The sequence below is a fragment of the Lissotriton helveticus genome, chromosome 8, assembly GCF_964261635.1.
Source record: "Lissotriton helveticus chromosome 8, aLisHel1.1, whole genome shotgun sequence".
NCBI lineage: Eukaryota > Metazoa > Chordata > Amphibia > Caudata > Salamandridae > Lissotriton > Lissotriton helveticus.
This window is the reverse complement of record NC_136069.1, coordinates 1,482,368,877-1,482,385,556: the sequence shown is the minus strand read 5'-3', so window position 1 is coordinate 1,482,385,556 and position 16,680 is coordinate 1,482,368,877.

Here is a 16,680-nt window from a genome sequence, read left to right as displayed (position 1 = left end):
AATTGATCAATCAATTGATTGTTCCGGAAATTCTCCCGCCCACCAGTTTTCTTCGTTAGGAAATCTCTAACCTGCAGGAACTTAAAAAAATCCCTATGGTTAATATTATATTCCTCATGCAGATCCTCAAATATCTTAAGACATCCTTGTTTATAAAAGCAGCCCAGTTGCACCATCCCTGCCGATATCCATCTATGTATACAATTGTCATGAAATATTAGAGGCAGATCATTATTACTATTAGTTGGTGTGTAAAATGATAATCGCCCAAGCCCCAACATTTTGCGTATACTGCTCCATACTTTATAAGCCCCTAAGATAGTCTTAAACTTTACTTTCTTAAAATAGTTGTCGTTAGTATGTCGCCAGAAGCAACTGGCACAATCTTCACCTAGTAGGAGTTCTTGAGGGGTCGGGATCTCTTGATTGATATTATCAATCGAGATCAGATTGGCGCAATATTTTAGGACAGTGGCCCAATAATATAGCTTGAAATTTGGTAGGGATAAGCCTCCCTTTTCCTTCGGTAATACCAATCGTTTAAGTGCCCGATGAGGTTTTTTATATCCCCAAATAAAACTTGAGAGCATAGAATCGATACTCCTAAAGATTTTGGGAGAAAATTCAAGGCAGATAGTCCTAAAAAAATATAAAAATCTGGGGAAAAAAAGCATCTTAATCAAATTACAGCGACCCCCTATAGTTAAATGTAAATTATCTAGTCGGACCATCTCCTTCATGGTTCTACAAATCAATGGTTTTAAGTTAATGTCAACAATGTTTTGAATTTTGGCAGTTATTGTAACCCCTAGATATACGGCCTCTTCAGTTACTCTTAAATCCCCCATCACGATCTTGTTATTTAGAACAATCTGGGTTTTTCTAGCATTTAGTTTATATCCAGATACTAATCCAAATAGGTGTGCTTCCTCTTCTATCACCGGCATTGCTATATTGGGGTCTCTGGTGACAAGCGCAATGTCGTCGGCGTATGCCAGGGTTTTGGTACTGTGACTACCTATTTGAATTGGTGAAATATTTATACAATTGTCAAGCCAACGGATAAATGGATCGATATATATTGCAAATAAGAGGGGTGAGCAGGGACATCCCTGCCTAGTTCCTCTCGTGATTGCAAAGTTTTCTGACAAGAGCCCATTAACTAATACTCTAGCACTTGGTTTATTATATAGACCTTGAGTGGCCGTAATAAATTTGTCGTTGATTCCACTATAAGACATTGCCTTCCATAAAAATCCCCAGGAGACCCTATCAAACGCTTTCTCTGCGTCAAGGAGTATAAGCGCCATAGGGTCTCCTGTGGACTCTGTATAGTCAAACAGTGAGATCACCCGTTGAACATGGTCAGTTGTTGACCTTCCTGGTATAAATCCATGTTGGTGTTTGGATACTATTTTATTTATTATGGGTGCCAATCTTGTCGCCAGGAGTTTCGAATACATTTTTGAGTCCCCATTTATTAGAGTAATTGGTCGATATGAACCTAAATCAAGCAGATTTTTATTTTTTTTCAAGAAGACCACAATCTTAGCTTCTGACCAGGATGGGGGGGGGGTGTGCCTCCCTGAAATATGTGGTTAAACAAATTCATCAGTATTATTTTTAATTGATCAGCAAATTTCAGATAAAACTCAGATGGTATCCCATCCAGTCCTGTCGCTTTTCCGCTTTTTAATGTTTTTAAAGATAGTAGGATCTCATCCCAGTTGGGTAATTCATCCAACCTGTCCTGGTCCTTCTTCTCAAATCTAGGTCCTTCATTTACATCTAAATAAAGATCTGGATCCCCCAATCCACTTATCGGTTCAGTATAGAGATCTTGATAGAATCTCTGGAATGCGGCCCTTACTTCATCTGGTTCTGATTTAATACCTAATCTCGGGTCTTGGATTTCTCTAATAGTGTTTGCTGATGCCTCTTCTCTTACACGCATCGCTAGCTGATGCCCAAACAGGTCGCTCATTTCATATATCTTTTCCTTATTTACTGATGCCTTCGTGATGGCTTTTTCCACTATAATTTCTGTGATAAGGTTTTTTGCAATGGCTACCTGAGATAGTGCACTGTCTAGCACCTGGCCTTGTTGAGCTGCAGCAATCAGATCTTCCTCGGCTTTGCCCAGATTATATTGTAGTGCAGCTAAGTGGGACTTCCCTTCCTTGTTAGACCTGAGAGAGAATTGTAGGGTCTCACCTCTTATGCCAGCTTTTAGTGCATCCCATACGATTACTATAGATGTACTTCCAATATTATCTGCGATAAAGCCCGGGATCCACCCCTTCATGTGTTCGCAGTACTTTTCATTCATTAATAGAGCCCTTTCGAACGTCCAGCTCTTAGTTGTATGGTTATTCGGAGTATATGATAGTTTTAAAGTTATTGGGTTATGATCTGATAGTAGGCGTGGTAATTTATCTATCGTACACACACTTTTCAGTGAATTTGATATAAGCATGTAGTCAAGTCTTGCATGTCGCAAATGTGGATATGAGTAAAATGTGAACCCAGGATCTCCCCAGTGATTAAGTTGCCACCCATCTATAAGGCTATGTACCAAACATAAGTCTTTTAGAGCCCGAAAGACTCTAGGTTTCCTGCCATGATAATTAAATTCCGGACCCATAGTCCAGTCCCCTGGGAGATGAAGGTTAAAATCCCCGCACACTATAAGGGGTAGAGGCCAATGAGCGAGCTCGTTGGAGATCTTTATTAGCACCTCTGGTTCATCACAAACACTCCCATATATAGTTCCAACAAAATGATCAGGTGAATGAGGGTAATTTGCGCTGAGAGGAATTACCAATTAGTAGGATCCAATATTAGATAAGCTCCAAGGATAAGATTTCGGTCACCCAACCAAAATCAAACACTGGGACTCAATTGAGCCACAAATGTACAGTTATAAAACACACGTTAAATCCTGAGCTAAACAAAACAGCAAAATTAGAGTCCAATTATCCAGGAGCAGTATTAGAATGTATTTATATTATTCATTCCTCTGGTAAAGGGAGTGCAGAGAGAGATTCCAATTATTAGGCGGCGTGCAGCACACCGCCTAATAATTGGAATCTCTCTCTGCACTCGGAGGGCAGAATCCCTTTACCAGAGGAATGAATAATATCAATACATTCTAATACTGCTCCTGGATAATCGTGACATTGACTAATAAAAATTGGACATCGTCGACATTTTATTTACTTGGAGGACCTTACTATCCTACACACGAGGTTCTTTTGATTTTAGAACAGTACACATCCTTTACTACTTATATGCAACTGATGACTTATATGCCCTGATGAAGTCTTTGGTCTTGTCGACCTAGACGAAACACGTGTTGGCAGTGGTTGTCTTCTATCTGCATGGGTGAAGATTGGACTCCATCACAAATGAAAATAAATGAAGAATTTTGAAAAGATATCGAAACCTTGGAATTTGATACTTGGACTCTAATTTTGCTGTTTTGTTTAGCTCAGGATTTAACGTGTGTTTTATAACTCCCATATATAGTACAAATTGTTATTTTATTTCGCCCCTTATTGTACTTGCATTCAGCGATTGCCCATCTCCCGAGTTTATCGGACAATACTCTATCAAATTGGAGCCCCCCACCTTTTGCTAAGATTGCCACCCCCTTAGTTCGGACTCCCTGTGTAGAAGCTGTGATAAGGTTATACCCTAGCGATTTCAATAAATAGTGCTGAGAACCTTCGATATGAGTTTCTTGTAAGCAGGCGATATTCGCCTCCATTAGTTGTAGTCCTACCGCCACCTTTTGTCTCTTTTTAATATCGTTGAGTCCGCAGATATTTACAGAAACAATTTTTAACTTAGCCATATTAAAATTAGAATTATTCCCATCAGCCTGGTGTCATATCCATGACTTTGTTTCCTCATCATTACACGATTGTCTATGACTACAGTAATACCGTTTTTTTTACCCTTCATGTGATTGACGTTCCTTGGTCCTACACTCCCACCCCCTACTTCCATGTCCCACCCTTTTCCCCCTCCCCCGTCCCTTACCCCCCCCTTTAGGCATCCTAGGTCCCGAGTCCGATCAGCTGTTTGTTGATGGCTTTCTCGATGGCCTTCGCCGGGTAAGGAAGCAGAGAAATGGGCCAGAAGTTCTTGAGGTCGCTCAGTTCCGCCTGGGGTTTCTTGAGCAGGGCATTGATCTCGGCATGCTTCCAGCTCTGCGGGAACATCGCGGTCTCGAAGGACATGTTGATGGCCTTGCGGAGATTGGGTGAGATGGAGGCGCTGGCTTTGTTGAGGATGTGGTGTGGGCATGGGTCTGATGGGGAGCCTGAGTGGATGGTGTTCATGATCTTGATGGTGTTGTCATTGTTGATGTGGGTCCAGTTGAGCAGGGGGTCACTGTGGGTGGTGGCCGTGGGGTCTGAGGTGTCGTTGGTTGTTGGGGTGGTCAGGTTGTCGAAACTGTTATGATGTCGGCGATCTTTCGGTGGAAGAAGGTGGCAAGGGATTTGCACAGGTCTTGCAATGGTGGGATGTCGTTGGTGTTGGAGCTGAGGTTGGAGAGTTCCTTCACGATGTTGAAGAGCTCTTTGCTGTTGTGTGCGTTGTTGTTGAGGCGGTCCTTGAAGGCGGTCCTTTTGGTGGCTCCGATGAGGTGATGGGGTTGGTACATGGCGGTCTTGTGGGCTTCTAGGTTCTCCAGTGTCTGTTCGCTGTGCAATTTCTTCTCTAGTTTCCGGCAGGTTTGTTTGGAGGTCTGGAGTTCTGCGGAGAACCAGCTGGCATTCTTGGTGGTGTGTCTGTTGGAGGGTTTCTTTATCAGGGTGTGAGTGTTAGCGCAGTCGTCGATCCAATGCCTGTGCTTGCTGGCGGCATTGTCGGGGTCAGTGGCGTTGGCGATTGGGAGTTGGGCAAGGGCGGTATTTAGCTGGTATTCAGTGTTTTTTCTCCAGCTGCGGTGGGGGGCTTGTTGTGGGCAGTGGTGTGTGGTGGGTTTCTGGAAGGTGAAGTGGATGCAGTGATGGTTGGCCAGTGGAGTTCGGTCGTGTGGCTAAAGGAGATGTTGGGGCTTGCGGAGAAGATGGGGTCAAGTGTGTGGCCAGCAGAGTGGGTGCAGTGACAAGCTGTCTGAGTCCAAGGTTGGCAAGGTTGTCGGTCAGGGTGGTGGAGTTGGTGTCGTTATTGTTCTCTAGGTGGAAGTTCAGGTGTCTGAGGAGGATGTAGTCCATGGAGGTGAGGGCGTGCGTGCTGATGAAGTCGGCGATGGAGTCGCTGAACTGAGGCTGGGCTCCAGGGGGTCTGTAGATCAGCGTTCCTCTGAGGGTGGTGTTGGGGTCAGTGTGGATCTGGAAGTGCAGGTGTTTGGCAGTGCTGAGTGTGTCTTCGGAGTTGGTCGAGACCATGAGGGTGGTCTTGTGGATGATGGCGAGTCCACCTCCTGCTCTGTTGGTGCGGTCTCTGTGGGTGATCTTGTAGCCGTCTGGGATGGCTATGGCGATGTCGGGTGCTGCGGAGTCGTTCATCCAGGTCTCTGTCGGGAAGGCTACGTCTGGGGAGGACGTGTCGAACAGGTCCCAGAGTTTGACGACGTGTTTGCGTACGGAGCCACTTTGCAAGCAGGATACACACACAGTTCCTCTCCATGGCAGAAACAGACACTGCAGGTCAACCCCAGACAGCACACAGCAAAGGGCCAGTACTCCTCCTTCAGTTTCTTTCAGCTCTTCTCCTTGGCAGAGATTCCTCTTGATTTCCAGAAGGAGACTAAAGTTCTGGGGTCTGGGCCCTAATATTTATACTGCAAAAGCCTTTGTTCTCTGTTGGCAGAGAAGCCCTGTGCCCAGCCAAAACCAGTTCTGTCATCTCTAGTGCAGCTTCCTGACAGGAGGTGGAGACAGCATTGTCCTTGGCAGACCAGGCCCATTCAGGTGTGAAAGAAATCTCCTCTCCCTACTTCGAGTGCAACCCAGGTCTATTCAGCCCGATCCTGACTCACCCTGGAAAGGCAGGACACAGCTAACACCCACAAGTGGCTGTCTGAACAGAATCCCCATCCACAGCCCCTGTCACTCCAAAACCAGACAGTCAATACACAACGTCGCAGAGGCACACTGGATGGCTAAGCAAGAAAATACCTACATTCTAAAAGTGGAATTTTCAAACCTAGAATGTAAAAATCAGCCTCACAAAAAGATGCATCTTAACATTCTGGGTTCAGGCATATCAAACATTATTTTCCTATCTTGTTCCCATGGGCAGTTAAGCTTATAAGATGTTATAAGCAAACTCCCCATTCTATCCTATGGGGACAGATAGCCTTATAACAGTGAAAAACAAATTTTGCCGTATTTCACTATTAGGACATGCCACACACACCCAGGTATGTTCTACTTTTCACATACACTGCACCCTGCCCACAGGGGTATCTTGGGCCTAATTTACGAGTGACTAACATGTAAAAAAAAAAAAAAGGGAATGGTAGGGCCTGGCAAGTAGGTGCACTTGCCTGGTTGACATGACAGTACCAGAGTGCACACAGGCTCTGCAATGGTTGACGTTGGAGTTACATTACAGGCTGCTTAAGTGGGTGGCACAATCAGTGCTGCAGGCCTACTAGCAACATTTGATTTACAGGCCCGGGATACACACAGTGCACTGTACTAGGGTCTGACTAGTAAATCAAATGAGCAAATTATGTAAACACAAATCCATAACAATAATTTACAGAAGGAGTACTTACACTCTGGCACTGAACAGCAGTGGCAAAAGTGCCCAAAGCATCTAGACCAGCAAAACGAAGTCCAACACAGGAAGCAAAGGCAAAAAATACAGAGGAAACCCATGCCAATTATGCCAAGTCTAACAGTGCTCCAAATAGATTTACATTCACATTATAACTACTTGCAAGAGACAAGATGGGGAAATGAAAGGAAGTGAAAGTAGAACCAAAGTTGCTATATGACATTTGAACAAGAATTGGTAATGGCATGGGTAGCTTTGGGCATGCAATAATCATCATGCATTCTATCACCATTTGTGAACTCCTGCAAACATTCATCCACCCACTGATTCACTCTGACTCACTCTTGCATTCATCCACTTACGCATCCACAGCAAAACACACACATAAACTCACTTAGCGTATATCAAGTAAATTAAAAATGGGGGACACATGATATCAGCAAACAGAGAAATAAATAAATGAAATATAGCTAGTTGTGGCTATCTTGGAATGGAATTGTACAAAGGTATCATTGATTTACATTTCCACAATAGTTGGAAATTTTAGAAGAAATATGTTGGCCCTCGTGGTGCAGTGAAACAATGAAACCTAATGAAGCAGTGGCCAAATGGGATGCACTGCACTGCAAATGAGCTGAGCTGCAACTGAGCATCTGGGTAGCACTCTCGCGTGAACTCGGGGTACTTTAAAACACAATAAAAAAGGAAACAAATGAAAGGCGTCCTGCAAAAGATAAAAATGGGAAATTCACAGACTGATCCACCAGCCCTGACACTGAAGCACACTCACATTCACGTGAGCAGGTGATATGTCATCACTCACTCGGCAATTGATCCAAGGGATGAAGTATCCTGAACCATTTCCCCATGTGGTATACTGTCATGTGTGAAAGCAGATGTGAATGACACTTGAACAGATTAAGGATGAAAGGCACTGACAAAAAACTAGTATATATATCTATAGGGATGTATGTATGTATGTTTTATTCTAACTACAAGATTAACTACAAGAACCTGGCAGACCTAAGTAGTACTTTAGTACACACTAAATACTACACACAAATATTCACAAAAAGGCAGCTGGATAAACAACATACCAACCCTCAGAAAAGGATCTAGCAAGGATTATCACAGTGTCATTATGGGCTCCAAGAGTAGCTCAAAGGGGTGCCCAATACACCCAAATACTTTCCTATGGGGGTAATCCTTCAGTTTGCATGTAATAAAATACCTGTCTACAGGCTTAGTCACAGTGTATTAACAATCCACACTTACAGGCCTATTGGCTTTAGCATATGTTGTTCACAATAAATACACCTGGCCTCTTAGTTATGACATTTCGCAATAAACAAAGCAACCCTATGCCATCAGAATACGTTTTCCCAATACACCAAACAGGCTTCTAGCCTTGATAATTGGCTTGTCAACATAACCAACCAATGATTACCAGCTGCTGCCGACACAGGTAAATGCGGTGGGCCAAGGTGCGAGCGGGGGGACGTCAACAGACAACGGATAGATATGATTAAATAAATAAATAACACCTATTCCATCGTCTGTTGGCTCTACCCCGCTGCCTCACCGTGTTTACCTGTGCCGGCCGCCGCTGATGACTACTGTAATGAGCACACCCCTACCTACTATGCAAAAGTGCAATACAGGAACTTTTTTCAGTTGTAGCTTACACCTTTTGCCCAATCAAAAACCTGTACAGAATAAGATCCTCATGTGGGTGGAACATAATCCCCTCTTTCGATACAGCATCTTGAAGCTCTTTTTCTGGTAATCCCATATGATCTGACATCAGCTGTCAATAATAAGCAACCGCGTCCTAATCTTTACCCAGGTTATGTGTAATGCCTGGAGAACCTATTACTTCTTAGAGACCAAATTAAGCAACATAGTGAATTGTGGTGCACAATGCAACATTTGACTCGTTTTTTCAACCCTTTCTTCAGTGGAAAACAACATGTCATCCTGGCAGAGTTTGGGATTTGTTTAGACAATGATGTATCATTAAAATATCTCATGATTGCCTATTTATAGTTGCCCATACATCTGTTGAACATTTTTTCTCCCAATTTTGCATATACATATGCTGGAAAATGTATCATTCGGATTCCTTTTTAAAGATCTACTCCTAGAGAAATCCCTTGAACAGCCCCAGTTGGGTTACTGGATCCTGTTTAGATGGAAAATGTATAGGTGAACTACTTTGATTCTTTACTAGCTGTCACAGAAACAGGTTTCCATGACAATCTGGAAATACACTCTAATCAGTTCAGTTCAATTGAATGACGCCCACAATGCAATGACTTGTTAAGTGGATGCCGAGGACAGAAAACAGGGTCTCTGATTACACTGAGGGCTGATTCACAAAGACATTCATGAGTCCAGGAAGTAGTACTACAAGGAGTATTTTTAACACACTGACATTTCTTTGTGATTTCCCTATTATTAGGAGTGCGAAGGGGGCACACTGCTTTCCATATGTATTAATTGTATAGGAATATTCCCCGAGTATTCCCAATTTATTCCAGTTTAAGAAGCTTAAGGGACAATTCACAAAGGCATATAAGAATTCGGAAAATGACTATAAAATGTCTTAGTGAATAGGTCCTTGGGTCATCTTCAAGACAAATCCAGCACATGTGAAAGTTTGGGAAACTAGACTGTAAAATAGCCTACAGTAAACTCATTAAAACTTGTGCACTGGATTCTAAGGAAAAAAGCTAACCTGACATCTTGTTTCTCGCATTCTGCTCAGGAAATGCAATAAGCTAAATGTTCTCAATGTTAACTGAGTTACAGAACAGAGTGAATATCAGACAAATTGCTCCCTTCTGTTTATAGCGATTGCACAAGATATATCTGCTTTGGTTTTACATACTTCACGTCATTTCATTATGTGCTCGGGATGTTATGGATGTACTCTGGGTTAATTGCTGTCTTTTGAAATGTAAAGATTTCTTCTGTAGAATAATAGCTGTTGCAACAATAATTACAGTCTGCGATTTTCTCTCTGCTTCTAAACCTGCACTACTTTGAATAGGCCAACAGATGGCACTCTAATTTCGTTTCTTTCTACCGTTTAGAAAAGTGGAACAAATGGTGAACTGTGTACCTTTGGGCCTGGATTTTTCATTTGAGAGATCTGAAGCAAGTTTTAATAAAGGCTAGCTTGCTACAGGCAACCACAGGTTTGCTCATACTGGCTGCCATGTCACCTTCGAGCTCTGTGATTCACCTTCTAGGTGTGTAATTAGAAGATCCCTTTTTACTAGGATATGTTGTGAAGCAGATGATTTCAATTGCTCCTATAATGAAAAAAAGGTAGACTCAGTGTATGGACGCTGAAATATGGTATCAATTGCTTCATCCACAGAACAGTCGGAGAAGCAGGTTAATGCTGCAGCATGAATGAATGAATGAATGACTCACCGAGTTCCTGCGAGAGGCTGCCAGTTTTCTGTTGGTTCCCTGCTGCAGGTCTCGCGTTTGTTGCCCCCCGCGAGGCTCCTGTGGCTGTGTGGGTCTCTGCAGCAGAGCCGGGGGAACCCATCGAACCCAGCAATCAGCAGCACAACCACCCCCCCGCCCACCACAGGAGCCGTGAAAGAGCAGTGATAGAGCACGCAGGTCACCCGACTCAGTTTATCATACTCACCTGGGCCCATAAAAAAAACGCAACTTATCATGAGGTTAATCAGATAACCTGTGCACTTGCTCTAATCAGTGATTTATAAATTTCATTTAGGACCTATACCATTGACTTACCAATCCTCCTCATTGGTACCTAAAGTCCTAAGGGATCAAAGGAGTTAGAATAATAGGTAGAATAATAACATTTGCACTCATATATTAACCACAAACTCGGGAAAAGGTTTAAACTCTTTATCTAAATTTCTTAAATGTCTTAATCCAAATATTAAACATCAAATATTTTTCTATTAGAGAGATAACGATTAAGATGAAGATATGCAAAGATTTTATAAGTCAGTCTTTACGCATTTGACATGGTGGGAAGAGAGAAGGAAACCGTACAAAGACATACCCACATTGCATATTTACCTAAAATGGTGTGAAGAACTAGCCCTGGCCACGGGTCAGTTTAAAGGACAGAACCCCGAAAGTGCAGGCACCATAAAGGCAAGCAGGTGCAGATCAGAATCAGGACAGGTAAAGCCAAATTGGATCAGGACAGGACCACCAAAGGTTAAGACAGGCACCCGCAGTTAAAGTTGCAACGCCTGCGTTACTCCCTCTCTGCAGCTAACAGCCAGAACCCCGATTGGGTTATCGATTTCTCTGACAGAGTGCTCCGCCAACAACTCTGCTCTTGGTCACCTATTGAGTGTGTTGAGTCAGTGACAGGACAGCTATTCGTACAAGTCGGACAAATTAACTAGTTAAGCCTACCCTAGTTATACTATTTTCCAGGTCAGTGTACCACCCCCCAATGTTGCAAGTGTAAGGATCCCCAATTTTGATTGGACAAAAGGATGAGGAGAGGTCATCACACCTTACCAAAATGAAACTTTTACAATGAATATTAATATTTGCGTTCCCGCCCATCAATTTATTTTCCCATGTATGTTTTATTCCACCCAGCAGTGAATGTATCAATGTCGGTTACAAAGTAGTAACAAACAATAACAAACTTTTAATGGAGGGTCCAAGGGGTATGAGATTACCGACCTACTTGTGTCCTATCCCCCAAACTCAATATACTAACAACAATGGGACAAAAGAGGTCAAAATACCATGTGGTTAATACAGAAACAGAACAAATGGCACAGGCTGTGTTGGAAATACGTGTCACCACAGTGTACAGAAAACCCATCAGCCCACCCAATGGCGGAGCATCATCATCTGGGATTTTAAAGAAAGAAAAACTGGTATCTCAACCTGAAGTCTCACTAGGTGTTATTGTGAGACATCTAAGGAAGGATCCACTAGTGATGTAAAACAACCAAAAAATGAGATGCGGTGGTGCTGACAAAATACTTAGTGAATTGCAGTGTTGAAAGTGATGTGAAGATAACGTGAAAACTAAAATTGACTATTAATAATGCCAAAGTAGAACCAATTTATTAAAGGATCATCATAATGTCAAGATTAAAAATAGTGTTGTGATAGTCTAAATAGATGGTGACTATCTGATGATGTATAACTCGGTCGACATGTTTCAGCCAAACAAGGGCGATAATTAGCCCACTGGCTTTCTTCAGGACCAATAAAAGAACACTACTGCAATTGTGTAAATGAAAATCAGTGGATAAATAATCAGAGAAATACTACCATTTTGTGGGTTCCCTGTATCTGGAAGCAGAGTCTCTGAAATTAATACGTTTCCTGCAAAAAGGATGTATATACAAACAGACACGTAAACACAAACACAGACACTAAGCCATCTGACATAACATATACAAAGCCACATAGATCAATGCTGTAGCTATTATGTACCATCAGCATGAGTAATTGATATCCATATGGTATGTCAATTGTAACTCACCCAGATAAATCTTGGGACCGACCTCACCTCTCCTGGCGCTCGCTCAGGCAATGAGGCCCCGCTCTATTGATGTACAAAAAGAAATAGCAAGAAAATATTTTTATCCTGCCATTATGTTTTTTCATCATAAAATCTTGGTGACAACTTAAGACCCCGATGGACACTCTCTAAGGGCCCAGCAATGTTGAGATAGTACTGAGGATAACTATTACACTAGATAGCCTAGCTCATGTTGGCTTGTGGAGAACAAATGTGTGAAACAAATGTCCCCACATGACCTAGTTATTTAGAAAAAAGCTCTAATTTTGTCCACAGCAGTGGTGTCCTTTAAATATTACACCCGCTGATGCCAGCAAAGACTAAAGGAAAAAGGACACCAAACTCGCCCAGGAAAAAAGAGGGTGAAGTGTCCCAAGGAGCGCAGCATCTCTTTGTAGCGATGCCGCTATATCCTGATCACTTCGCTGGGCCAGAAAGCAGCTTGCTGGCAAATCGCTAACAAAGCGAAATCGTCCTGCGTCTTTCCTCGTAGCTGAAGGCCGTACCTGTCCGTCGGTACCTCGGGCTTAATCCTAAGCCGAGGGGGAGGTACCGGACGGGACAGGGACGGCGCTTTTTATAGCAATTTCATTTCCGGTTCCGCTCGTAGTTATGCGGACTGTGGTGAAAACTGCCAGGAAAGCAGGAAATGTGCTGAAACGCACTTTGACATGCTCATAGTAAATAGTAGTGGTGCCGCATGTGAATCTATGCTAGCGGTCCTGATAGGAAACTGCACCACCGGATGTACCGGAAATGCTGTATCGTATCCGGTTCCGATGTCAACAGACGCGCAGCCAATGCCTTTGTGGGAAGTGAAAACGTGCGGCCAATGTCTTCATATGAAGTTAAAACAGGTGCTATTGGTGGCGCGAGACCATTGTTGTAATCGGTTCCCATACCAAAAGACAGTTATATAAGTTCACCTACGATTCCCACTGTCTCGTTGATTCTCGGGAAAAAAATATCATAACCCGTCAGCCTGCGTTTGTAAAAGTTAGCAAATTGGCACAAAAATGTGTAATAGCAAATCAAAGGTAGAATTTGATTCATGGTAGCAAAAACCGATTAATTTAATAAGTAACCCGCTACTAAATGGTCAAATGCTACAGCCTCACGGGATCGCGGGATTGATGTCAGTACCCGTGAGTGTTTTGCTTAAAATCAGCAAAGGGAGACCTTTTTACCACTAGACCTATGTTGGTGTTTGGTCAGGGGGTAAATAGGAAGTAATGCGCACTTTGGCCAGTTTGTAATGTGCCAACAATATTGAGTATAATTATTTACCAAAATGGAAAACTGCTTATTACCCCATGTGGCGCTAGAGCTGTCATTATCTAGGACTGCGAAAAATAATGAGCATATAGGTCAATTTATGAAATGCCCTCAGTGTTGATTGGTTAAGGTATGTAGAGGGTGTCCACATAGCACTATGAACCAAAGTCTAGATGTTTAAAAGCAACAAGGGTATAAAAAGCGCATAGGTCAGGGGTATAATGAGTTACAAAGTAGTCCCTTTAACAATTTTGCTTCCTCTGTAGAGTTCAGGAGGTGAAGTTCCCAGGCGCATCGTGGTCAAGACTGTCCCTGGCACTCATTCAATGCCATGACTTGATGGATTTCAGACTCTGGTGCGCAGGCTCAAAGGTTTCAATATGAAGTGCAGTGGGTTTCAAAATGGAGTATCTGGTAAATTTCAAGCTCAGAAGCGTGATTACATGAAAGAATAGAAAAGAAACAATTTTAGAACAAGACTAAATGAATGCACTGTATACCACTTATCTCTACTCTATTCCCACTATTTTATATTTAACTATTGCGTTAGAGTTAAGCAGAACGGACAGCTTAGCAAAAGCAGCAGTGGAAGCTTCATGCATGTTGTAAAACAGAGCAGCCATCTTAGTTCTAGTGCACAGAAGCAAAAGATTCCCTCCAATGCAGAAAGTACGTTATGTCACGTCAGTGTGATAGACGCATACGCAATAAGAAAACCCGCATAGCAGCGGCCATTTTAATGCAAGCGGAATATTATTAGTAAAGGCACATATGCAAGCTTCACCTAGATGTCATGTAATGCAATATTAATAGGACAAAACATGTTGATTAGTACATTACGGGTTATTAGAGAGGGTTGATTACAAGCAAGTCGCTTTACATACACAACCTTGCTCCATCAATCCCCTCTTTGATGATATTTTATATCATCACCAATTAATGAAACAGATGCCAACTTTACACATTTCACGCAGCTCAATTTCTTCAAACTTTCTTCTAGGATTTTTCTCATTATTTAAATGAAAGGTTTTCATTTTCTTATATATTTTTCCATTTAATTCTTCGAGTTCCATTTCATTGCAGTTTCTTTTCTTTCCTCTTTCATTTACTGTATATCTTTTTCTGTGTTTACGACATTTGCAACAAATCATTATCCCTAAAATTAGTAGGCCTATTCCCACCATTGGCATCAGTATTCTAGCTACAAAACTTTTTCCTACATTAGAAAACCAACTATCTATAGAGGAGAGACCATCAGTAAGTCTCTTCCATGCACTATCAACATCCAGTGGTTTACGCTCTTTTTCCAAATTAGTAATATTTCTTACATACCTTTTAATTTCAACACTTTTGTCAGGTATGTAAGTGCAACAATGTTGTGCTTTCAACATTCTATAGACTCCGCCCTCTTTTGCTAATAATGTAACAAGAGCAAGTCAATTTTGTACAACCATTGATCTGATCGCAACCAATTCAGTATTGACCATTAAGAACCCTCCAGCAGTATCAGTCGATAAATGATCCACTAATGTTGATAATTTGCAAATTCCTTGCGTATTCAGAGCCACTCCCACTGTAGATATCAATGCACTAAATATATCACCTACTATTTCCCCAAAACTCGCTCTTTTGCTACGTATTAATCCATTTGTTTCTTCATTGTTTCCAGTGATTTTATATACATGATATATCTTTGGGAATACTATTCCAAAATAACAGCTCCCATACCAATGATCTGGCAGTTTGTAATAAGCCTTGTTTCCGCATATAAAATAAATTCCAGGAAACACAGGTTCAGTACCATCTTTGAAACCCCAACCCCCAATTACCTTACAATTGTGTTCACATTCACTGGAACCGATGAATATATTGTTATAATAACTAGTTCTTTCCCTGTGGAGACAAAGTTTCCCTTTCTTTTCAAAATACAGAAACATAGCAGCATGAGTCTTGCATTTGGGGTGAACCCTATATTTTTAGCCCATTTAGGAATTCTATGATTCTTATCATTCGCCTTTCTTTGGAAAATCTCTCTCCTTTTCTCAACCATATTCAAAAATATTTTCTCTTTTTCACGTAATAAGCATGTTAAATTTTTCTTGTGTGCTTCAGCTTTATCTATTGTACCTATAGCTAGAAAGTAGTCACCCATATAACGTGTTACATCACTCTTAGTATGTGCAGGATTCAGGTTACTACGTATAGGAAGTTCAGAAAATATCACATCTGAATTAGAATAATAATACTGCAAAGGTCCTTTCTTATAGAATAAACTAGCTAAAATACTACATGAAATACCATATGTTACTGGTAAATGACGGTAAGTCACACCTTCGGCTACCGAAGTAGGTAACATCATACAAACATAGCATTCTTCTATTTCCATAGCTTCTACATAGTGTACTAATAGGTTTGCAAATATATTTAAGTGAGTTCCCTTTTTAATTCCAGTATAATGTAGTCCTTCCTCATCTGATGCTTCTAAATCTACCTTCTGTTGTTTCATGCTAAGTGCTTTCTCTTGTGTATCTATTCTTCTAGGTGTATCTATAGTTTGTAGCTCATTAGTATTATTCTTCATGTCTCTACTCATTATGTAAGGAATAGCTATTGTCAGTCCTAACCATACTACGAGTACTATCTCTATACTACCGGTGCATATTCTACAGCATGTTTTCAAACAGTTTCTTTTCGGTCTTCCATTCACAGTATGATCAGCCTTTTCTGACCAAGGAGACTTAACCCCTCTTTGTAGCTTTTACACAGTCTTTTAACCTGTGAAATTTTTCAAGTGGTTCTCACTTCTCCGTCAGTCTGATCAACAATCAATTCGTCATCACTTTTGTCACTTATTTCTAAGTTTTCAAAATCTTCAAGGACGACGTAAGTCCATTCAGGGCATCTGAATTTGTTATTCAGCCTTTTCAGTCATGGACTCCTCCTTCTTGGTTGTACTGTAGATTGTTTAGTTTGACTTGTTATTTCATTTACTTGTTCTGGTTCTTCATTTATTGTCTTTAGACAAGATCTCAGTCTTTTGACAAACCTAGGCCACTTGTCTCCTTTTCTGAGCCTTTTAGCTGGCACTGTGCTCTGGCCTTCTTCCAGTG